The following is a 19,855-nucleotide window of genomic DNA, read 5'->3' as shown; positions in this document are numbered from 1 at the left end:
ACGGAAGTTTTTTTCCTTAGGAATTCTCTGTCGGGACTGTGAGACTTTAAGTGTCACTGAATGAGAAATAGAGCAAGACCAGATGGCGCCCATTTGAACAATTCCACAGTGCTCTCAGCCTGCCAGGGTCACAGCTGGAAGATTCTCTCCTCAGCTGACATAACTCCTGATTCCTCCAAGTCAGACTTACCCTATGCTCTTTGTTCTTCCCCAGCATGACAGTAAGAATCTCTTCATAAACTATTAGGATAGAAAAATTTGTCCTCCTAGGCTTGAGTGGAAGAGCAGATTTCATCCCATTCTCTTTGCAGTCAACGAGGAAAAGGTGACTATTTCTAGGAAACTCGACTCTGACTCCTTTCTTCTTTAATCAGTTTACTGGCAATGTGATTGGGTGAAAAAGAAGTTCACAGGCTTAGCAGTGACTTTATGAATCAAAGAAACTCAATTTCCTTTGGATTTTCCCTAGGAGGAAACCCAGAAAACTTCGGCTCTATTGTAACTGGATAACCAGAGAGAGAGCAGAAAACATACCATATAAAACTGCAGAGAAATACTAACCGGTTTTGATATCATGGCAGTCGGATTGAAGTGTGTGTGTGTGTGTGTGTGTGTGTGTTGGGGAGAATGCAAGCAACCTTGAACAAGACAGGGAGAAATTAAAGAAAGGAGTTACATTTGAGGCATAGATATTCATAAACTTGTAGATATAATGATTTTATAACCCCTTTATTACACATAAATTTTTTAAATTCTTATTTTTTATTGAAATGTGGTCAATTTACAATGTTAGTTTCAGGTGTACAGCAAAGCAATTCAGTTATACATATACATACATATATTTTTTTTTTCAGATTCTTTTCCATTACAGCTCATTACAAGAAATTGTTGTTTATATAGTAACCGTTAGTACACATACATTTTTAATGATTATGTAGACCAAAATTTTCCAATTTTTTTGTTTCACAAACTTTTTATGTGGTGATTATATGAATCTAGCAACATAACTCTTTAAATACTTATCACTGAACATCAAAAATTAGAATAGTGATTAATATTTTAAATGCTGTTAAAACTTACTCTGTTTATGCCAACTCACCAAGAGTACTATTTACATAAAGCACAGACTTCTATTCTTGATGATTTATTTTACCAGCGTCTTTCTCTAAAGAACTTTTGCACTTGCTTAATGTACAACTTTGGGACTATTAATATTACTTTGGCTTCCCGTTGTGGCACTGTGACACTGCTTCATTGTAAGAGTGGTTGTTATTTATTATCATTTCAAGGTGGCAAGATAAGACTGTATCTCTAAGAGGTAATGCACAAATTATTCTCTGTCATTCCAGTGAACAGCTGCTTTTCTTTCCAATCTTCTGCTGCACACAATGTGCATTTTCTTTATCGTACAGGTAAAAATTATACAGCACTTTTTATTAAAAGGTGATATACATTCATTATAGCTGTCTTTTGGAGTAAAGGTGTAGAGGATATGAATAAAGATTATGTATAATTAAAATATTAGGGACAACCACCAATAACATTTGGTGTATTTCCTTTCAGAATTTTTTTGAGTAAAAATGTACGTTTTAAAAACTAAATTGGCATTATAGTATATCAAAAACTGGAATACACCTTAAAACTTTAAACTATCTTGTTACTTTTCAAAACCTCTAAGTATTTTAGCATCCTGTTGATAACTTCATTATATCTCCTTGCATGGATGTTCATGGCTCATTTTACTCAGCCCCTGTCATTAGACATTTATGTTATTTCCAAATTTCATGATTATGACCACACACAATGCCAACGTCTTTGTAACTGAACTTTTCTACATATCTGTGATTATTGTCTTAGTCTAAATTCCCAGATATTGGAGATCAAACTTTTGTCTATTTTTGAGGCATTCGATATATTTTTCTCTCGAAGAGATCATATCTGTTTTCACTCTCTAAGGGTACATTTTATATTTTGGGGCTTTTGGCAGCATGAATTTGATATTCAGTTGTCAACTAGAATGATACCAAGCACTAAGTAAAATAAGAATCAATCAATCTATCTATCTATCTATCTATCTACCTTTTTATCTATCTATGAAGGCAACATAAGGACACATATGTCATATATTTATCCTTACATATTGTACTTTATAAAAGAAAACTGACTTTGAGCAGTGGTGTGAAGCCATCTCTTTAGGACATTTTCTCATCCAAGCCCCTTGTAACCTGGTCCTCCGTGTATGCCTAGTGGGTTTGGTAAGAATGGCATGAAAAATACTGCCATCATGTGACATGAACGCCTCAGAGTGTGCTGTCCCCCAGCCATATGTGTTCAGAGACATACTGTAATCCGGTTCATTATCACTGTTCAAATCAGAATCACCCTTGTTCTGCTGCTTCGGTCCATTGTATTGCAAATGGATGGGCTTTGAGGACAGTTATACAATTCTCCAAGAACATTTATTTGGTGAGACATAAAATTTAATATATAAAATCTTGATTTTTCCTTTGGATCCAACCTAAGGGAAACTATTTTGCAGGAGAGTGAGACCAGGGAACAAGACAAAGGGGAAAATACCCAATTTTGGGGTTTTTTTTAATTTGTCAAAATTTATTTTATTATTATTATTAATGTGGCAATGGCAATAAATTCAGTCGCCAGGTACCATCAGCTCAATAGCCACTGTGAATTGGAATCCTTGCAATTCCTTTTTTTTTACTTTTTTGCACTTTTTTTTTTGTTGAATTATAGTCGGTTTACAATGTTGTATGTAGTATAATGTTTCAGTTATACATATATATACATTTATTTGTTTTCATATTCTTTTTCATTATAGGACACTACAAAATATTGAATATAGTTTCCTGTGCTATACATTATAAACCTGTTGTTTATCTATTTTATATATAGTAGTTAATATCTGGAAATCTTGAATTCCCAGTTTATCCCTTCCACCGCTTTTCCCCCTGGTAACCATAAGTTTGTTCTCTATGTCAGTGAGTCTGTTTCTGTTTTGTAAATAAGTTCATTTGGACATACACAATTTCAGCTAGATTTCAAAAATAGAAGAGAATGAGCCTAGTTAATGTATGCAGAATTATTAGAAAAGCTATTTAGCAAGAAGGAAAAGACCTGTAGGAGAAACTTGGCAATTTTCAGAGCAGATGTTTTAGCAGAGTTAGCTAGTCGCAGAGCCTTTTTGCCTCCTCCCGAGTCTCGTCTCTCCCTCCTACCTCCCAGCCTGCTATTGCTCTTGTCGGTACTCAGGGCCGCCTTGCTCTGGTTGTAGCCGGTAAAACCACCCGGGTCTCTAACTCACAGAGAACCTCCACCTCCCTAAAGCCTTAAGGCACTCATCACTTGGTCCCACAGCAAGTCTGTGCTGAAATGGCATCAAAAGGGAGGGTTGCTCCTTTAGTGGGTCTCAGCCTGCACTCTCCTCTGTATATCCCCAGGGGAATATGTCTGCCGTCACTGTACAACCCGGGAGACATGAGGGACTGAAGCAAGATTGTCTATAATCCTGAACATACACTCTTGACACTATGCCTCCAAATGGAAATAACTCAGTGCTTAGTTATTAATTATTTATTCATCCATCTAATAAACATAATTTGAGAACTTTTTGTGTGTCAGATACTTCTAAATGGATGTGGACTCCGCATTGAACAAGAATAAATTTATGACCATAATGGAGATTACAGACTAGTAGGGGTGACAGATAATTAACAGATATGCAGCAGTTTTATAGTGTGATGTTAGGGAGTGACAAATGCTATGAAGAAAAATTAAGTGGAACACGAGGATAAAGAGAGAGAGGGGGAGACGCTACTTTTCTGGAGAGGATGTCAAGGAAGCCCTATCTGAAGAGATGGCATTTCAGCAGAGACCTGAAGGAATAGAGACAATTTAAGTCATATAGCTATCTGTAGGACATAGAGATGTCCTGATAGGGAAACTGTAAGTGCAAAGGTCCTGAGGTAGGATTGTGTTAAGGAGAACAAAGTGACCAGTGTGTATGGATGGAGTAAATGAAGGGGAGGGTAGAAGCAGGTGAGGTCAGAGATAGCCAACGGTCAGGTAAGGTAGGTAATGTAGGGTCCAGACAGTATACAGGCTGGGTTTTATTTGAAGTGTGATAGGAAGCTAGCAGAGGATTTTGAGAAAGAAGTGATATCACCTATGAACTGTCTGCTGCTTTTGTGGATTTTTTTTTCTAATTCTGCTTTTATGGTCTTGTCCTATGGCATTGAGACTGGAGGACATTTTTTTCAAATTTCCTTTTGCTTTTATCAGCATTGCCACGTGGAGGCAGTTTAGACAGATGTTCTCTCTCTGCCAAAGGCATAATTAAAATGTCTTAGGGCTTTATGTAAAAACTTTACAGAGGACTTGGAGTAATGAAGTTCCTTTGGATTTCAAGTGAGAGAATCCAACACAGGTTACTTTAACAAACTTAATTGGAAAATTGAGGGTGTATTGGAAAATTGAGGGTGTATCCAAGGAAGAGGTCCATCCAGGCCTTGGGAAGCAGGGCTGCTCTAGGGGTCTTCGCAGAAGCCATTTGTGGTCCTTCTTTTGCAGTTTCACATTATTGAAATGAACAGTTTCTGGGCTCCTTTGTTTAAAAGTCCAAATTATTGGGAGAGAGAATTTGATTGGTCCAACTTGATTCAGATGTCCTCTCCAAATCAATGAATTGTAGTCAGTAGGGTAATGACAGCAGAAACACAACAGCTCCGAGAAGACCCATGTGGGTGAGGTGCATGGTTCCTGAAGACAAGGGCTGTACAGACAACTTTCTGGTGGTTTGTGACTGCTCTGTGGCAAGCAGACCGATGCTTTATTGATGCACTTTCATGGAGACAGACCCTTGAAGCAGGGGCTTCTGGGTAGTAGCCCTGTCTCTGCTCTCTTTCTCTATGGAAAGATGATATCCTGGGCAATCTGATTGCAAAGTCCTGATAGCAAGGGCCAGTTTTATCCCACTTTGTACCTCCTTGAAGAAAATAAATGGCAGGGGATATTTTTGGTGTTTAATTTTGCTTCAGGACCTGTTCTTTCTGATTTTGAAGCTGCCCCACAACTATCTAAAATTACAGGTTCTGTTTTACATTCTCAAAAGATTTGCTGATAACTTGGCAAGCAGATAAAGTTTTATTGTGAAGAGATTTTTGCCCACTCTCACATGTACTGCTGTGCCAAGAACATGGAATTTGGAGTCAGGAGACTATATTAAGTCTGGTTCCTGGGAAACTCTGAGATGGAGATTGGTGTGCTAGAGGTTTATTGGAGAGTGTTCTGGAGATCGGCAGCTGTGAGGGGTGAGGGAAGCAAGACTGGGCAGAGGGATAAGGTGATCTGTGATGCAAAGGCAACTGAGACTTCAGATTCAACAGAGATCCCTGGAGCTAGGATCGGCCTTCAGCTTTATCTGGAACTAAGGCCAGGGGAACTGGCCTCTGTACCTGCCAGTGACCAGCACTGGAGGGAGCTCCCCCTGGTGGGATAGCTCCCTTAGGTCTAAGGCAATGTCCCGACAGGGATATAGATGGGAGCTCCTAGCCACCATTCCTACCACCAGCTGGAGGATGACTTCTCTGCTCAGAATGTGTGGGGTGGGGAGAGGGATGGCCTGGTTGGTCCACCATAGAATCTACTCAAAAGAGGTTAATTTCATTTCTGCTCTACCATACTGGCTCGCGAGGCCTTGGGAAAATCCCCTAATTTCATTGACTCATCATGTCCTCATTAAAAAGAAAAAAAAAAAGGACCCATCCAAACCAAATAAACAAACTTTGTTTTAAAAACAGAATGAAATAAATAGTGCTTATTTGTTTTCATTTAGGTTTTGTTGTTTAATTCACTCTGCAAGTCTACGACATAATCTGTTTTAGGACAACTGTATTGATATGGAGACAGAGAGATGAGAGTAGTTTGCTTGAATTTATGTGGAAAAGACATACAGAAAATGCAGTCTCAGGTCTTCTGAACGTAAATCCTTGTTTTTGCCAAGTCACTAGAGTTCCCTCTGAGCAACAGAAATAACACAAATAATAGTAGTAATGACAGCACATAACTTACATGGTTGTTTCGAGGGCTGAATAAAAGATCTGTAAATCATAATTTGCTGGAAAAGAAGTGAGTCAATATCATTGTTTTTCAAAACTGTTTTTCCATCAGTAAGAGATGGACATGGTCTAATTCATCCTGAAAAGAGGAGGGAAGACTTCATACAGGATCCTACAGGCATCATGTTGTTTTCAAGTTTCTTTAATTGACATTTGGACTCCTCTGGTTCACTCTTTGATAGCATAAAAAAATTCAGCTCATATATTCTGAGCTGCAGCTTACTCTATGAGGATTGTGATGTAGAGTGAGGCAGTGAAAGAAATGTTATCCTTTATGGATAATAAAAATAAGACCAATCAGTGACAGGGATGGGAATTCCTGTTCTGGGGGGAGAGGGACATTAAAAGAGCTTGGATGCTCTGGGAGTCTGGGTCAGACTCTTAAATTGTCAAGGTGACTCACAGCGTAGATGTCAGCTTAGGTTTTGAACTTTACCTGCTTTGACTTTCAGGACCTATTTTTAAAAGGTGAGGAAGTCATGGAAAAGAACCAGTCTGTGGTATCACTACCAATTTAGAAAAAAAAAAAAGGCAACTCTATAAGTAAGCTTCTTTCCCCATGGGCATGTGAAGTGTTTTACATGACATGCCAAATCCAAACGGAAAGAAGTTGTTTTGAGCACACACATGTGCACAGATATATTTTAAATCACTTTGTAAATGATTTATATTCATGAACCTTAATGCAAATTCAACAGCATATTTAAATTTAAGTTGAAATACAGTGTCTCCACATTATTGTGAAAGTCCACTTTTACACTCATCTCTTAATTACTTTGCTAAAAAACTGCAGGTTTTGAGCAAACTTTTACTTACTCTTCTTTCTGGAAAATAATGAAATGTTACTATTAACATGTACTCTTTGACCAAAGGTATTGCTCCGGAACAGTTAAGCCTAAAGTTCTGGGTTTTCTCATGTTTATTATGTCCTTCTGGCTTCATTTAATAAATTCCAGATTCCCCAGTGTAGCAAGTTCAGTAGAGGTCAGTGGATTCTCATGTCACTGGTTTGTTTACTTTTTATCTCCACATACCTAGATTAAAAAGTCAAGCTTTTTTTGCAGGAGAAATTATTTGAAAAGGTGCTGTAATGGTTAGAGGATGGTTCAAATGAATTGGAAAATTCTGTCTATAATGAGACAGAGAGCTTGAGTAAGTCCAAAATGGTTAGTTTGTTTAACAACAGTTCTACTGCTTGGCTTCAATGGCAATATGAAAACATGTCTCTTAGGGCTTTGTTTCTGATCATCATGCTGAGAATCACAGTCAATGTAAAGGACTGACATTTAATTACGCTTTGGTAGTATAGACTTGGTTAATGTTTGGGGCATAATCTGTTATAATACATCAGATTGTAAAAGGAAACAGATCTACGTAATCACAGTAAAAGACAATTCTGGTTGTGATTTGTAGCAGAGAAGAAAATAGTAGAAACTTGAACATATTTATTTTCTCCTTTTGTCCCCAAGGGTATCACTGTGCTTTGACTCAGAATTGTGAACAAATGAAAGTGATTCCCAGTATAAAATGCAAAACCCATTCAACTCAAGCCCATTAAAAAAATGCAATTGCATTTTCACTTTCTAAAGTATTGGAGTCAAGATATACTTAAACAGCAGTTAACCTTAGGGATGAATAAGATAACAAGCATCCTTCGTGCATATGCTCTAGCTAAAGTTCCTGATTTAATCTGAGAAATGTAAATACCATTATCCCTCTTATAACACAGGATCAGTGTATCTCAACCTTAGCACAGCTGACATTTGTGGCTGGATAATTTTTGTTGTCGGGGCTGTCCTGTGCATTGTAGGATGCTTAGTAGCATCCATGGACTCTACCCAGCAGGTGTTGGTAGCATCACCAACCTCCCTCCTTCCCCAGCTGTGACCAGAAATGTCTCCAGACACAGCCAGTGTCCCGGGGTGAGGGGAAGGGGCAAATTACCCCTAGTGGAAAACCCATGCACTAAAGACTTTCCTGGGTTTCGTGGTACGTTCAGTATTACAATTTAAAAGCAAAACATACCTATGGAAAATATTTGAAAGATCAATAATCTTTGCTAGGAAGATTGGAAAAAAAAAAGATACTATATCATATATCTGGTGGACAGTGGCCAGAAAAAATGTCTTCTTGTGAATTTTCTAGTGCTATGATTTAGAGAGACAGTTAGAGGAGTAGGGATTACAAGGCCTTTCTGTTTTTCAAGCCCCAGAATCCAATGGCATGTTTTTAAAATTACGGTTAAAATAACTGAAGTGTAAATTATGTAATTCTCATATTGACTTCATTTCACAAAAGAAAATAACATTTATATTTAGAGAGAAACAAGTTGTCAGCAGCTTTGGGAAATCTCTAGGTATACCTAACTATGCCAGAGACCATGGGGATAAAATTAGGCCTTTCTCAGTGATGTGGCCATGGAGAATCATATTTTCACCCTTCTGTCCACGTGATTTCCTTATTTATGTTATCCAAGTATAAGATTGAGAGTATCAGTATTGTTAATATTCTCCTGTCAACAACTCTTCACTTTGGTTTTTCCTTTCATGTTTTTGTTAAGCTGATTTATTTTTCTCTAGAGTTAAATAAAAATGGATTCATAATACACTTGGCTTTGGGATTTATGACAGTTGGCCTTACCATTAGACTTTTATGCATGTATGTATGAGAGAGTGCGAGCATGGGTTCTTGGGAGGACACCCACTTTGCTTGAGTTTTTATACCCGTTTATAAGCCTCTTCCCTTACCATGCTGTCCATCTACAGCAGGTGTGTTGTCCATGTGAAAAGGCAGTTTCAAGATCTTTGAGTTTAAACTCTGCCAGAACCAGATTCTGCATCAAAATGTGTTTTCGAAGTCAGAATATCCCCGAATTACAAAAGCCCAGTTATCTTCCTTGCTCCTGTGGATCTTGGGTCAGCAGTACATGTGGTGCTCTGGCTTCCCCTAGGACTGACTGCTCTGGCCCTTCAGGGCGCCCATTTACTCCTCCAGCTGCTCACCTGCCCAGGACTCCCAGCAGAGTGGCCCCACAGCAAGCGCAAGCACTCTCACAAGTTCTCTGTTAAGCATGTTAGGTCATGCAGTTTATTTTCTCCCATCACCTTCACCACTACCTCCCTTTCTCAAAGCAAAAGACAATTCAAATTTTTCAATCCTTAAAGGAAACCATGAAAATCTTGCATTTCACTGTTGTCCCCCATCTGCCCCATTTCCTTTCATTCTCCAGCCTCAGTTAACCACTGTTGTCAGTTCCTTATGTATCCTTCCAGATTGAAAAAAAAAAAAAAAATATATATATATATATACAAGCCCATACTAGTATCTTCTTTTTTTCTCTTTCTTACATAAAAGAGAAGATATACCTGATGTGCAACACATGGATTTTTCCACTTAGCACTTTTTCTTGCAGATCTTTCCATAGTAGTACACAAGGAGCTTGCTTATTCTTTCTTATAGCTGTAAATATTACTCACTGTATGAATGTGCAATAATTTATTTATCCATTCCCTTATGGATGGACACTTGTGTTGGTTCCTTGCTTCACTGTCATATCAGCATTAACCCTTATGTTTGGCACAAGTGCAAGTACTATAAATTCACAAAGTGAAAATTTCCAAGTCCAGGGGGTATATACAATTCTAATTTTGATAGAAATTGGAAAGTTGTCTTCTATAGGGATAATCCTAACAGCAACATGTGAGCATGCCTATTTCCCCACAGCCTGGCCAACAGAGTATTAACACAATTTTAAATTCTAACAATGTGATAGACAAAGATGGAATAGTTTTAATTCACATTTCTCTTTATGAATGAGGCTGAGATCTATGGCTCAATCTTGACTGGGCCTTTTGAGTCCCTGTTATATTGTACCCCTTGAACTCTCAGAATTTTCTGCAGTATGAGGTCAAGTGGGGGCTGTTTAGAAGGTAGGCCCCTCAAGCTTCCACTGACTGTGTCTGGATGTCAGAGTTGACACAGCTCAGAGAATGTGCTTAATTGTTCTCTTCTATTTCTCTTAGAGTAAATCCAATATTTGTCTATCAAATTACTGAATTTCATAACTACTAATTTGTATTTTCTTCTGACAATTTGTATGTTCTAAGACTACCAGTTAAATTAAATCACTTGTCTTAATTTGTGATGATAAACACTTTCTCTTTCTTGTGTAAATGCTCTGGAATTACGACTTAAAGGCTACTGCTTTTTCATCACGGCAAATCTGAAATTCTCCCTCCATTTTCATCATATGAAAAAAAATGCAAGCTTTACTTGTCAAAGATTGTCCTCTGGTTATGTTATCATCTTTCCATTGCATTCTCTTGTATACAATTGCAGATGCCAGCAGGTGAATGCATTCATGTAGGCATTCAACATTCAGCCAAGATTCCTTGAGTGTATGCTATGTGGCAGGCACGGTTATAGGCACCTATCATGTATTATAGCCCAGCAAAGACAGACATTTGGGTAGTCATCAAGCTTACCTAATTGTGTATGAGTAGAAAAGACTATGCATGGACAGCACAAAAGATTAAGACTGGCAGGCAGCCACCAAGTTCTATTCTTGGGTTTGCCCTTATCTTACTGTGAGTATTGGGCAAGTTCTTTCATCTCTCTGGGCCTCAGCTTTCTGATCTATGAAAAAATGTAATGTTGACTAGAATAGGTGATATTTACATCCCTTCTAGTTTTAACATTCTAAGATCATAATGCCCATATGCTACTTCTACACTTTAAAAAATACCCAAGAATGCACATTTATATACTAAGAAAAATAATTGTGCCCCCTCCCATTTGTGGATACCCCTCCGAGTATTCATAGTTATTCCTTTTCTGTCTGGAGGTAGCAGGATGTATATTTTCCCCAGGAATACATTAGAACTTGTCATTGTATGTAAACATTTGTACTGAAAAATCTCCCAGGGCATTTCATATTCAACATTTATGACATATTTTTTGTTGAATTATTTCTAAGTGAATAAAATGTCACAAAATATAAATCTCAGCAAAAATCTTTAGCAATAGACAGCTTTCGGAGAAGCCAGAGTGCTCAGAGCATGGGTATTAGAAATAGACACCATGATGTTGGCCTGTGGTCTTTAGAGCCATCTCACCCCTCAATATCGAAGGATCCGGTCCCGCTGGAACAGAAGATATTGTAATCTAACTCTTCATTTAGAACGAGGCTACCTGCCTATGAACCTGGAAACAGTACATTTATTTTGGAAAGATGCTTAAAAAGATCCCACAGTATCATTTTATCAAGTCCCCCTCACTTCTGCTCTCTTCATATGCCTCTCTGGTCTCTATTACATTCACCCTGGGGGATTCTTCAGGTTAAACAATTTCATCTGCCACAGCAATAGGTTAAGTTGGACACTCAGTTTTAACATTTATCCTATTTCAGTGATTTTCATTCCAATTTAAAACAAGTTAAATAATTTCATTGGTTCTCTTGAATGCAAAATATTTAGGTTAATGATATTAACTTATCACTTGCCATGCTAGATAAATAATTAGTATCTCTATTATTTTCAAGTTAATATGATTTAGTGGAAAAATATTGGATTTCTGGAGTCTTGTTTTAAATGCCAGTTTCATCAGTTATTAGTTGTAATTTACCAGTTTTATCATTTATCTGAACTTCCAGTTTCTTCTGAAATGATACTAATAACTTTCAAATCATTATAAGGCTAGAATAATATATAAACATACAAAACTATCTAAACACAGTAGGACTCAATAAATATCAGTTGTTTTATTATTATCATCATTATTATAAATGATTAGATAAAATTTATGCTAGTAATTTTTCCCCTGAATTTTTCATGTAGGGGGAAGATTAGGAAGTTAGGTCTTGCTGTTTTTCTTTATTTCTTATTGGTATTTGAGAACTATTTATTTCTTATTAATATTTGAAAACATCTAGCAACTTAAATGATGAACATTCAAATATTGGATAAATTCAAAGAGGGACAAATCACTGCTCACAGAATCTGGTAACTGACCACTGTGTATAGAATGTAGTGTATATATTCCTAAAATGCCAACAATAGAGCTCTTTAATGAGCGATTTTTCTCATGATTTCTGTTCTCAAATTTATTATCATAAAAAATCACCATATTTTATTCAATACAATTGGCCTTCATTAGCAGTAAGTTTGAAAACTGACGAAGAAAGCAACTATGTTTTTAAAGGAGGAGAAAAGGAGACTGAACGTCACCAAGGAGTCATTTGAACAGGGGCACAAGGATGCATTTCGGAACTCATCAGTCTCACCTTCCGGGGACATGGCATCACTTCAGAGTGGAGCCTCTAGATGGCGGAGGAACACCGCGGACACGGGCTGGACTGTGCACCGCCGGGCGGAGGGAACGCTCACCAAGTCCCGGTGATTTGCGCGCGCACCGAGCGGTCGGGAGTGCCGGACGAGTTTACCAAGTTACTAATTATGGTCTCAGCATAAACGCCGAAGCCCTCTCTTCAAATAATTGCTTAAATGTAAGAGCGTGATGTGCTACCGCTTTTTGAAAAGGAAGTGTTTTGAGGAGATTGGCCTTTCAGTGTTTTAGAAGCAAAGACTTTTTCTTTCTTTTTGGTGGGGGTGTGAGGCCCTCAGAGAGCGGCCTGGGAACAGCGGTGATGGGCCAGACTCAGAACTCCGGATGGTGTGGGTTTGAATCCTCGCTCCCTCACTTGCTGTGTGCCCTTGGGTAAGGTATGTACACTCTCTGAGCTTTGGTTTGTGGTCTGGAGATAACAAGGGCGCCTACCTCATTAGGTCGTTGTAAAGCGTTGTAAATTAGCGTTGTAAATGCAAATTGAAGTAGAGTGCTTGGCACAGGGCTTGACACACGGTAAGTACCCCGTAAATGGCAGAATTGGAGCTTGATGAGGTACTAATACATGTTAGATTGGTTTATTCAAGTTGAACAATCCGCATCATGGGAATCGCTAGACTCTGAAGCAATTATCAGGCAACCTATCAGCTTTTTATTCCTTGCTCTTTAAGTGAAAGAATGTGCCTAATTCTCTATTTCTGGCTGACAGAATGAATGTCTTGTGGGAAGGAGGGAGGCCACGAATCTGACAGGAAGTTTAGGAACACACTTAAGCACACCACCCTGACAGAGCTGCTCAGTAGAGTTCTGGTACTTTCTTACGTTTCCAGGTACTCACAGAAACATTTACCTGGAAATAAGTGGAGAAACAGACACTTGATTATTAACGCAGAAACAGCAGCAGATCTAACTGCCCATATTAAACTCACAGCCTATTCTCCATGCCCAGGAGAGTGAAGAAACAGGGAAATCTGGGCTTTCTTCTATGCTCAGCCTCCAAGTGGCAGTTTTCTGGCACGTCTCAGGGTGGGGGAGCCTGTCCCTGACAGGAGCCTTTTCTGCAGGCCTCACTGATTCTACATCAGTGGGCGGCTGTGTGGGGCTGCAGGTCTGTCCTGCTCCTTTCCACACTGCACCGCTAAAACGGCCTATACCCTGGCTTCTCTCTCCCCACCTCCCGTGGGAAAGCTATGGTCAGTGGCTCCGTGGACCTGACGCAGGGAGCCCTTGGGGCGAAGCAGAAGTTCCAATTCTTGCCTAGGCCAATGAGGTTTGGCAAGTTGCACATGATGGAAACAATCCTTGTGTATTTAGGTTTTGAAAATTAGAGAAAGATACTCCATAGACCTCAGCAGATTCTACTCTAAATTGTGGCTTAAATTTGCTCATTCCAGTTGCAGTTATTTTATGCCTATTACAGGCCAGGTCCTGTGCTCCATACTGCACAGTTACATAACAGAGGAGGGTGTGGTCTCTGCTCTCAGGTGTTCATGGGGAAGAGGAGCAGAGAAAGACAAAGAAGGCATCACGCTGCCTGCACACCTGGTCTGTGATTAGCTTACTCTTTCCCTGGGGTCCTTTTCTTTGTGCGCTGTGGGGGTTGGTGATGAGTCAGTTGTTCAGGTAGTGGGCTGGTGTGAGGGCAGAAAAAGGAAGAGAACTCAATCTTGTACATTATGTTGGGATTATCTTAGCCTTTACATATCACAAAACAACCATTTCAGCAAAAAATGTGGAGCATTGGACCCTGTATGTTATAATCTACTTTTTTAGGGAATTACTTTCAGGGATGTAGGGGGCAATCTGTAGTATTCATCATGACTCAGAATGACTATTTTTTTCTTTGCCAATTGCCCTTGTTCTTTGTTGGAAACACCTGACACTGTATTTATAATAAGCTTCCTGAAATCTGAGATAAGACCATAAGGAAAGAGATAAAATTATCATTTTTTTTATTCAGCTAGAAGGAGGAAGAAGGGAATTGGTTAGGATTTGGAGATGTTAGGTTTCCACAGTTCTCCTATGAATACCTAGAATGTGAGATTATGGAACAAACTCTGGGATAGCTCAAATAGCCTTGGAAGTAACAGGTATATAAATAGGTTTATTGTTTTTTTAATGGCACAGTCTTAAGATAAAGGTCAATATTGGTACAATGGTCAATATTGTACAATTGGTACAAGCCTACTTTTGGTATAATGTAGTTCTCAAATGTGAGGGGGTTTTTTTTGCCATCGCTTTTTTCAGAGGTAATCATAATTTTACACAGCAATATTACTGCCTTGTGTTATTCAGGTTGTTTTGAGGGAAATATTAACACTAAAAAGGTGCAGGCTACCATCTAGAACATAAGGGAGGAATAGAATCATCAGGTTACCATAGGCACATGAATAAATGGGGGCCATCCATTTTTCTTACAGAAACCCAGAGGTTGGCTCTTTGGATGTTGAGAATGACTGAATATGAGTAATATATATGTATGTATGTGTGTGTGTGTGTTTGTGTATTCCAAAATTTATAATATATTTCTTCCATCTTTATTAGAAGTCTTTAAAATTTAAAAATATGAAGAAACATATATTCATCTGAACCATAAAGCAACCCCTCAGGAAAACCTTTCAAAACTTCGTCTTCATCCTAACACCCAGGAAGTATCAAGTCGTTTCTCCCGTATAATTAGTACATCCCTTCTTCCCTTTCCTCCCTGAGCATAGGCATTACAAAATGAGTCATGCAGTTTTGTAGTAAATAAATAACACTGTTTTCAACAATTTGTTTTCATGTCTGGACAGATGTATTGCTTAATTTGTCAATTCTGAAAATTTATTTCTTCTGCTCAGTTTTTGTTCTTGGATGCAAACACGTACATACCTGCTACTGCAAATATGGAATAAAAATCTTAATTTTGTAATGTTAAAAAACAACATTTTTGTGTACAATCTTTTCATTTCACATAACAGCATGATTTATCAAGAGCATCACAGTATTTAAAGTGAGAGAGTTTTATGAAATGTGCAAGTCTTCTAGTTGAAGAAAGGTCATGGAACTGATATCAGCATAACCTATTCAGTTTTATATATGTGCAGAGGTTTCTCTCCTCCAGAATGGTTTTTGAATTAGAAGTAAACTTTAGCATTTGGTGTGTTATAAAATCTTGCAGAATATATGCTCAATTAATACATAGTTATTTACAGTTAATTCTGAATTACCTTCCTTCAGGGCAAGTAGCTTTTATATAGATAACCCACAAGCTTTTGTCCTAGCATCTTGTCCTAGAAGTCTAATTATCAGTAGTTTTATTAAAATGTGTGGGAATTCAAAACTTTCTACACAACAATCCAGTCATGTAACTGAAAACTAACTCAACTAGTTTTTTGGTTTCCCAATCCATGTGAGAATTTGACACTGTCATTTCTTAAAGAAATACAAATCACCATGTTAAGGTAAACTCTGTCTTTTACCCCTTTTATCAAGTAGGATGGGTGATAAAATATTTTGGTTTAAAATAATAAGCAAAAGAACATAAATACAAATAGAGCAGGAGAGTAATTGGCAAATTACTCTATTAATTTCTCTAATCATGACAATGAAAAGTCTCAAAGTAAAACAGATTCTCACATTGTTAACATTTTTTCCATGAATAGTTAAGAGGGAACTATATTATTTTTAAAGTTCTTCTCAGCCTTTAGGGCAAGTGAACAATAAAAGATAGATAACTGGAGGAGTTATCTGAATTATTCTCTGAAAAATTCTACCTGGTTATATATGTACTACATATATGAGGCCAAGGCAGATTTTTCAACTGAAATAGAGAAATAATTCCTTTGGTTTGCTAATGTGATGAACGTTTATCTGTATCTGAAAAAGTGTACTAGTTTTCAACGTTTTATTTTCTATTAACTTCAGAAGGTGCTTTCTTGTTTTTAGAGAAAGTTGTAAATTAAATTCAGTGTCTTTTTTTTTTAATCCTTAAAACACATCTGCAGGCCATCTAGGTGACAAGCATTATCAACTACACATTGCTGAGAGATGAAATTGGATTTTATAAGCTGCCTTGAAAATTATGACACGTTGAGTTACTTGCTTTAGTGGAAACTCAGCTCACACGCTACTGAGTCAAATGGATCTTTGACTTCATGGTATGCATGTGGGAGGTGAGGAGCTTTTGGTGTTAGGGGCTAAAGCAAGTTTATCCTTACACTTCTCTGTTCTTTGGACCCGCAGAGAGTGGGATTATGCTCATATTTCTGGGGTTCTACTCACACTGATACTTCCAACTGAAAGCTCAGTTAAGAACAAAAATAGAAATACTGAAGTCTCCTAGAATACAAAGAAATTATGTTGGTATGCATTGGTTTTATAGCTCCAGGCACCATAGGAACATAGATAATACATAATTACTCAAAGGATGACTTTTTTTTTTAAAAAACAAAAAGAAACCTTTGTCTCTGACCTGGATAGTCTTATCCAGTCCTGTAACCTTTGATTAAGAAGCCCCCTCCTCATCCCCTCTCCATAGCCATCTTTGATTTTTCTGCAAGTAGGAAAATCCCAGTTGCATTCTCATTGGATGTTTCAGTGAATTTATAAGACTCCAATTTTCCCACAGGGAGTAAAAGAATGCCTGTAGTTTGGTATTCCTTGTTTGAATCATGCCCTTGGGAGGTCTTGCTTAGAAGTTGCTCAAGATTAATTTCACCTGTGGCCCCGTGTAGGTTTCTGGCCTGCAGCATCCATTAGGACACTTGACCTTCATTCACAGAGAACCCTAGTTCTGCAACGATTTGAACTCTGTCCCCTCCTTTTGAATGTACATACCTTTAAATTTGCAAGTGACAGCTCCTACATTTTCATAAAATCTGAATGGATTTCATAGAGGATACATACCCAGCAGGTCTGTGACACCAATTTATTCCTCGTACTCTGTTCTATACTCCTACTTTACTGATAGAAAAGAAAAATAATGCTATTCCTTGATAGCTCACTGCATTTAGGCATCTCAGATGTATGGATGAGCTAAGGTCCTAAGGAAAAGTTGCATAAACCGTAGTCATAAAAAAAGCACACTGCTGAGACTGTCTTTGAAAATGTGTAGCTTAGAATAAAGGGGCTGATTTTGCCACGGCAGTAAAATTGCAGTAGGTCAGCTCCTGCAGCTTTGATTGCTGCTCAAAACTTCAGAATTCAGATGTTATGAAAATGCAGGAGCTCTCACGTGTGCATTTAAAAGGCATACTTTAAAGGGGGAAAAATGAGTTTAGACCACCACCGAATATCTACTTGTACAAAAATGTAACACTCTTATTTATGTTTCAAATCAGACTTTCTAGAACATTGGCATGCGAGAAATTGAAAGGCATGGAAACTGCATAATTTAATATAGAACTTCTTTACTTGCCAAGAATAGGAACAATTCTTATTCAATGGGACAGCTAAATATTACATTATATAATGCCATAACTCACACAATAAACCAGTTTCAACTTAAGAAATTAGTTTTGCATAAGCTCAGCTATTAGTATCAGCTGCCGGGGACTGACGTGCTCATTATTTTTACTCTCTCTCTCATTGAGGTTTCACTGTAGTGGGATTTCTGTACACGAGTTCTTGGGAGAGTAGGTAAAATAGTGAAAAGCTGGACAAATTTCTCCAAGAGGTCTGAGGGCTGCAAAATTCCACCCTGACCTCAATGGGATGCTCAGAGAGGAAGGCCACAATATTTTGGGGAAACGGCCACAATTGCTTCCTCACTGAAGGCTGACTCCTGAAAAATCAGAAACTTTCCCTGCTAAAAAATACTTTGTAAGTCAAAAACAAACAAGCAGACTATTTATCGTTAATGTTCCCCTGGAGAGTGGCTGCTTTTTAAGACATATCATGTGCCCAGGAGAGGGCAATTATTCAGTAGTAATCTGACTCTTGACTGAGTTCTACCTATTTTGCTCAGTATTTCATTTCAAGCAGGCTTTTAATTTGCTGTTTTCTTTTTAAAATAATGCTATCTATTGATGTTACCATGGTAACCATGCTTTGGCAACCAAACCTGAGTGCTGCCCAAATAGTACTCAAAAATCAGAGAGCAAAATTGCAATAATGTAGAAAAACCGCCCTCATTCTTACCTGCGGAACCTTGAAACAACTAGCTGGTACTAAAAGGATGGAAAAGATGGAAGAACAGAGGGCATAACCTCGAGTGGAGACAACTGAAAGGAAAAGGGATTTAAAAATGGTGCCCATGGAAGGCTCTTTTCTTTGAAGTATCTGGCATTTTTAAAAAGTTTAACTGGAAGTAATCAGAAAATCTATGCTTGGTGTGGTGGGCGCGGGAAATTTAGAGAGCAATTCCAGTAGAACACCTCAAGAACTGGCTAGGGAGGGAGGTGGGGGAGGCCGGGGAGGAGAGAAAATGCCCAGACTGTGGCGTAGGTAAGATGGTTTGGACAGACACCTTTCCCAATTCAGTTGTAAGACCATATTCTAATAGTATAGCGTGTGTGTGTGTGTGTGTTTAGGGAGTGTTTCTCTAGTTGAGTATGCACTGGGCTTCAAACTGTTTGACAAAGAGTTGGTGTCCCCTTTTTTCTCAACCATACATTTGTATGTGAGTGTAATTCAGAAGTGCTGTAATTTTTTTTAAGTCATAAGCCGCTTTTTTTTAGTGCAAGGACTGTTGAGAGAAGGATATAGGCACATGGTTGTTATTTCCTGAGTTCTTTAGTCAAAGGTCTGTTTATTCTACCTTCTGTGAATCCCCTGAATACATGTTCTTCTCTCTGTTTCCACTGATACTGCCTTCAGTTTTGGTTCTTATCCCCTTTCTCTGGATGACATTTGCTCTTCTGTATTTCCTCCCTAGAATCTTACCACATGTTGGCAAAGTGATTGTATACTAATGCTAGATTGATCACGACACTCTCTTCCTTAAAATCTTATATATTTGTTACTTTAGCAACAAGTCCTCACTTTGTCCTTTATGCTAAGTACTTGCCTGCTTCTGGCCTCGTGTGTTGGTTGATCTCTCCTCCTCATTTTCCCGACACCATTAATAGATCTCTTTCTAGTTTCTGAATCTTGCTGAGTTCATGCTTAGTGCCTGGAATTCTGCCTCTTTGCCTCCCTCTCCAACCCATCCTTCTCTCCAACCAGCAAGAGGAGAGCAGTTAAGGAAGGAAACTAAAAGTAGCACAACGTTGTAAATCGACTACGCTTCGATTAAAAAAAAGAAAGGAAACAATTAGATGGTTGGCTTCATAACACTGAGTATTTGTCATTTATTGAAATGGCAACTTGTCAGAAATCTTTTCTGATTCAACTTCCAAATCAGTTTATATAAAGAGCATTATGTCCCTTCTCAATTTGTTAGGAAATCTGATTCTATTTAT

The 19,855-nt window shown here is 38.2% G+C and overlaps 1 protein-coding gene across 6 annotated transcripts in view; it reads left to right on the top strand.

Annotated features, from left to right (window-relative positions):
• ZNF804B (zinc finger protein 804B) overlaps positions 1 to 19,855 on the top strand; it is an 873,532-nt gene that overhangs the window by 71,812 nt on the left and 781,865 nt on the right. For 4 of the 6 annotated variants that reach the window (XM_074367514.1, XM_074367516.1, XM_074367512.1 and 1 more), the window contains exon 1: positions 12,518 to 12,850. The exons of the other annotated variants lie outside the window; for them this stretch is intronic. The gene's annotated coding sequence lies outside the window, so the exon portion shown is untranslated. Of the gene's footprint in view, positions 1 to 12,517; positions 12,851 to 19,855 lie in introns of those variants that run through there. 6 annotated transcript variants of the gene reach the window in all.

The sequence above is a fragment of the Camelus bactrianus genome, chromosome 7, assembly GCF_048773025.1.
Source record: "Camelus bactrianus isolate YW-2024 breed Bactrian camel chromosome 7, ASM4877302v1, whole genome shotgun sequence".
In the NCBI taxonomy this organism is placed as follows: Eukaryota; Metazoa; Chordata; class Mammalia; order Artiodactyla; family Camelidae; genus Camelus; species Camelus bactrianus.
The sequence above is the reverse complement of the archived record's forward strand: the minus strand, read 5'-3'. Positions and strand labels throughout refer to the sequence as shown.